Consider the following 6,000-nt stretch of genomic DNA (forward strand, 5'->3'; position numbering starts at 1 on the left):
TACTCTCTGAAAAGGCTTGTTGTCTTTACTAAATGTTGTGTTGTTTTTGTTCTGACGGCCACCATTATGTCACCTTTTGTGCCGAAATAGCTCAGTTGGGAGAGCGTTAGACTGAAGATCTAAAGGTCCCTGGTTCGATCCCTGGTTTCGGCAGCAAAGAGATCCGTTTTGGGCGCAACCGTAATGGTTAGAGCTGCTGAAGCATCGCAGTCTGATTTGGTGCCTTTGTCTGTAGGTCAAAGTTTACTCATGCCTGGGTGTGCAATTGTAGATATGTAAGTCAGATGCTATGTGAGAACCCGACTCAAGCTAAAAGATGTACTTGCTGCCACCGTCTGCTTTGAGATTTTGTGTTTTTCTTTGTTTGGGATTAAATATATATAGATCCCAGAGGGGAAGTGCCTCTGTCTGGTGGACATGTAGTTTCATTCATACCTGCCATTTAAACTGCAGACATGCTGTTGTTTTCCATCCTACGGTACGGCCACCAAGTTAGGCTCAGAGTGCCGAAATGGCTCAGTTGGGAAAGCGTTAGACTGAAGATCTAAAGGTCCCTGGTCAGATCCCTGGTTTCGGCAGAAAAGTTACCTCAAAGGTAAATGATATGTATGGATGTGTCAGTGCAACATAACATGGAGTGCAGTGCTACTATTGGTGATGCTTGAACTACTATGAAGATGTGCAAACAGCAAGGAATGTGTAATTTCTTTATTCCAAAAATGTTTGAGCATCTAAACTTTGTGCATGTTTGCAAATGACACTTTTTGTTCTTGTGGTGTGTGTGCTGTCAGTCGCACCCTGATAATGCTGCAGCTCTACCTGTAGCCACATGCTTCATCTCTCGCTGAACCTCGTCCTCGCTCTACACTGGCTTCCAGGAATGCAGAAGGCAGTGTGTGTGTGTGTGTGTGTGTTAGTATTACTATACTTGTGGGGACCTACATCTGTTTACATAGTCACGTGTGGGGACTGGCTTCCCTTATGGGGACAAATTGGAGGTCCCCATAAGGGGGATCATTCAGTTTAGGGTGAAGACTTGGTTAGGTTTAGGATTAGGGTTAGGGTTAGGCATGTGTGTGTGTGTGTGTGTGTGTGTGTGTGTGTGTGTGTGTGTGTGTGTGTGTGTGTGTGTGTGTGTGTGTGTGTGTGTGTGTGTGTGTGTGTGTGTGTGTGTGTGTGTGTGTGTGTGTGTGTGTGTGTGTGTATCATGTGTATGTGCATGCATGCATCTTAGCCATGGCTTTGTGCACGGGTGGGACAGCTCAAAAGTAGAACGGTGCTCCTTGGATATCTCAGGAATGAGGAAATGTTTACATTGTCGCACTGCGGAGTGCTGTTTACAATGTGACACACACACACACACACACACACACACACACACACACACACACACACACACACACACACACACACACACACACACACACACACACACACACACACCATAAATCACAGCTCCACACCGAGCCTGTTTCTTGTCTAATCTAATTTCTCATGTCAAGGCTCGTGTTGACACACTCCTCGTCTATCACAGATCGCATGATTAGAATGAACCGCTTGTGTTTGGGAAGAGGCACCGTTCCATGTGAGGAGTGTTTACTTTCACACACACCTTCGTCACAAAGCGGACGTGGGTTTGTTTTAAAGTTGACAGATGTGGCGGAACAATGCGTCCGGTTTATGATCTACAACAAAGTGACTGAATGGGAGTTCATGCATGTCTGACCATCTGGACCGGCAGACCTTGTTAGTTTGCTGCAGTCATTGATTTCTCATCACCAAAGACTTTGAAATGCATCTAAATGCTTGTATTGTAATTGAAAACAAGAGATCACATTTCCATGCAATCCATGAACTTTGAAAATGTCGAGTTTGTGACCGCCACAAGAAGATAGAAGATTTCGATATGGTAAACACAACACTTTAAATACATTTTAAATAAATGTATTTTGTATCTTTGCCTGGAATATCAGTCGTTAAGTAAAACAGAATGTGATTCCTGTGTGGTTGCTTTAGAGCAGGGGTTCTCAAAGTGCGGCCCGCGGGCCAATGGCGGCCCTCGGAAATGAAATGTTTCTGGCGGCCCGCGATAGTTAATGTGACACGCTGAAATGCATGCGTTATATTTTAATCCTCCATGGTTCCTATCTAGTAAGAATTAGAATGGAATTTAAGAATGGTAAAACTGCGTCCCCTGGGTTGTCATTCCTAAATTACGAATGACAGCTTGTGGAAAGTTTGCTAGACTACTGGTTGCATGGCAACTAGGCATCTCGCGAGTTGCGGTTAAGCGGAAAATCTGTTGTAAGTTATCAGAATCAGAAACGGGAGTTAGCTAGCGATTCTAGCTAGTCACTGTCTGTGGATAACCCAACTGTGTGTCCTCTGCAAGTTCGTAATGTATACTGTATGTATAATTGGTTAGTACAATAAAGAAAGGATTTGTTTTGGAAGTATTTTGTGTTCCGTTTTTTCTTGGGCGGGCCCTCAATCCAATATTAGGTACCTAAATTGGCCCTCACTCATCAAAACACTGAGAACCCCTGCGAGTCTTTTAAACTCACTGTGAGTCAGAAACCAACACTTTCAATAAACCCCCCTCTCGTTTTAGAGTTTGGTCAGAGATGAAAAGACACTTTAGATATGTTCACCTGAGCAGTGCGATCACCAACGCACTGCTGACAAAAGATTGTTTGTCCTGTGAGAAAATAAACTGGATTACAGGTTCAGTAACATAGGAAGCTCTTAAATATGCCTATTGACGTATCTACACAACTAGCCTTCAAGGTAACCCCTATAATAAAGTGTACACTGTTGTTGGTCATATGATTAACTTATATTGGTGAACCCCACACACTTAGCAATGCTGTGATGTGTTATCTACCCTTTGCTAGTTTCAGCCTGCTGCCTTTTATTGGGGTATTTCAATGGTGCTTGGGTAGCATCTGTTCCGCCCAGCTTCTGGTTAGTGTCAGGGTCATTCTAATGCAGATAATACGGTCCTCCTTCTCCACCATGTGGTATCTACCTACCATCAGGGTCACCTAAACCAATCTGCTGGGTTATCTCCGGGTGGCAAACAGCTTTGTGTTGTTATCTCCTTTCCTACATCAGTCCTCTAACTTCCTTAAAGAAAAGTGTGTGTCCGCTTTTGTGCGTACCAAGTCTTCGCAGTGGAGTCAGCATACATAGCTTTACAGTGACTTTGTGGAGTGAGTGAAGAACAACTCTCCTTAGTGCCACGCTAGTTTGTAGCTGTCAGATGACGAACGTCCTCTATTGGATCCTGAATCCTGCCTCATCCTTTCAGTCTGATCTGGTGTCTCTCTATGTGGACTTGCACCTGAAATATAAACAATTACCACAGACACAAATGAACCACGAAGGGATGCACAGTCCTGAAAGGCAGATATCAACTACGAGGAAACCAAGACAGAAAAGACACAACAAGACCTCAAAAGGACAACGAATGTCCACAGTCACGTGATGTGATTATATGCTAATCTTATCCGGTCCTGAACATGCGGCTCAGTCTTCCAACCTGCAGGCCCTGACAGGAAATGGTCACAGATCAATACAGAAGTAAGAGGACACCCACAACATATCATATAGGTCAACACACACACAACCTCAGAGGAGGAGTGAGGCGGTATCAGTATTGATAGGACCTGGGTTAAGGCTTTGTGTTGACTGCCATATGCTCCTCTGAGGGTCACCAAAAGACACACACACACACACACACACACACACACACACACACACACACACACACACACACACACACACACACACACACACACACACACACACACACACACACACACACACACACACACACACACACACACACACACACACACACACACACACACACACACACACACACACACACACACACACACACTGCAGACCCCCACACCTCCTCTTTATTTACAGCCATCTCCTCTTGCTTTCTGTCCTTTCCTTTTCAGATCAAGTCCTTTCACCCAGAGAGCAGCAGCTGGAGGACTGGCTCTCAGAGGGAGGACGCCTGACAGCAGGACCGAGGGCGAGTCACACATTAACCTCTCGTTACCCTGATTCAAACACACACACACACACACACACACACACACACACACACACACACACACACACACACACACACACACACACACACACACACACACACACACACACACACACACACACACACACGCACTCACGCACGCACACATAGGAAAATAGGGAGCATTTAACCTCACCAAAACACCTTTTATGTCATATTTCTAAGACATCTTGAGCTGGAACCCTGAGCTGTATCTCAAGTAAGTACATGTACTCAAGCACTTAGTACTTTACCCCTTGAATGGGCAAGGCCATGTAAATAATTACAATTCAATAATTGCTATTTTTTAATGAATCTAGGCTAAAATGACACATTTCGTTTTATTTAAAGGGGACCTATCATGCTATATTTGAAACATATATTGTAGGGCCATACCTATATAAAACATGTCTGTGAAGTTTTTATTTCAAAATACCAAACAGATCTCCCGTTGTAGCCGTGCCTCATTCTGCTCAAACCCCTCTTTTGAAGCCCTGTTAGAGAAACACGGATTTTGGGTCCTTAGCTTGAAAACAGAAGAAGAGGAGGCGGAGCTAATGCCTGATCAGAATTCTACCGGAGATAAAGTTAAATTCGGTTGTGATAAAACGCCATCCTGTTCTAAACCACATCAAGGATTATTTCTGAAACCGTATGGAGCTCAAATGCTTTTTCTCTTGCAGGTTTATCACAAGGTGAGTTCCTTTTTTTATTTCCTGCTTTTTAAACACGTGCTCTCCAGCACAGGTTAGCTCTGAGTGTTAGCGAGGCTTGCTAATGTAAACAAAGACGAGATTACGTCCAAAACACGTCAGGCATTGTTTCTGATAGCAACTTTCTGTGGGTCCGCCGCCGATTTGACGTCAGATCGGATTGAATCTGTATCCGCTCGTTGTACCCCCGTTTTTAAAAGATTTGGGTACGGAGGAAAAGAGAGAGGGTTTTATTTTCTGACGCTGCGTGAGTTCCCCGACACACCGGGGACACATATTGATGTATAAAAGACATCACAAAGTGCATTTTGCATGATAGGTCCCCTTTAAATGTTTCAATATGACCTTTCATACTTAAATACATTGCCTCTAGGGTATACGTTTATATTATTAAAGTTATTACACTCATATAAAACCCATGTTAAACCAAAAGTATTCATTTATTATTTATTTAGTTATTACACCCATGTTACACTGTTATCAGACCCTTTTTGGTTATGGAGCCTCTGGAAATGGATGTGTTGCTGCAGGTTTGACTGTTTCTGACAGCTAACAGCTAACTGTAACAACATCAGCAAAGGTCACCTCAAAGTCCCTGTGGGTGGGCTTTGTGCAGGATGTGTGTAAAAACAAAACAAACGGACTTAAACTGAAACCTTTCTTTGACGTTTTTCCACTAAAATCAGTACAAATGTACAGGAATCGGTTGAACGTTATAAAAACTATACTAAACTTTACCAAACTGTGAGTTATTTCTACTACGAATCTTAAATGTCTGCTGCATGATGAACACCACAAGATGGATGTGCAGTAGAAACCTTTTGTATGCATAAAGTGAAGGAACAACATGATTACATTTCACTGGAATCGTACCTTGCATAATGACATGTGATAAAGAAGTTGATTATATGTATTTACCTGTCCATGTGTGCGTTAATAAAAAGTACCATGCGTAACCAGGGCGGTTACACACAGGTATGCACTGACAAAGGTCAGTGCATACCTTGACCTTTACTGTTCAGACTGTTCAAATCACAGATCTTTCCCCTGGCAGTCTGAAAGGAAAAACATGGTTTCCGAGGCAGATCCGAGGTCTGCCTGCTCACACATGTCGCAGTCCACAGGAGATACGTGTGTTTTTATATCATCAGGGCTCGAGAGAAGATGTGTGTTTGTTTTGGGGAAGCAGCTGTCAGTGTC

General features: G+C 43.4%; 2 non-coding genes across 2 annotated transcripts; both read left to right on the top strand.

Annotated features, from left to right (window-relative positions):
* The first annotated feature begins 80 nt into the window (after positions 1-80).
* trnaf-gaa (transfer RNA phenylalanine (anticodon GAA)) lies at positions 81-153 on the top strand. Its single transcript has one exon. It is a non-coding gene; the product is annotated as a tRNA-Phe (tRNA).
* Positions 154-505: 352 nt separating this feature from the next.
* On the top strand, positions 506-578 carry trnaf-gaa (transfer RNA phenylalanine (anticodon GAA)). The gene has a single exon. It is a non-coding gene; the product is annotated as a tRNA-Phe (tRNA).
* Positions 579-6,000: the final 5,422 nt, after the last annotated feature.

The sequence above is a fragment of the Pseudochaenichthys georgianus genome, chromosome 5 (genome assembly GCF_902827115.2).
Source record: "Pseudochaenichthys georgianus chromosome 5, fPseGeo1.2, whole genome shotgun sequence".
In the NCBI taxonomy this organism is placed as follows: domain Eukaryota; kingdom Metazoa; phylum Chordata; class Actinopteri; order Perciformes; family Channichthyidae; genus Pseudochaenichthys; species Pseudochaenichthys georgianus.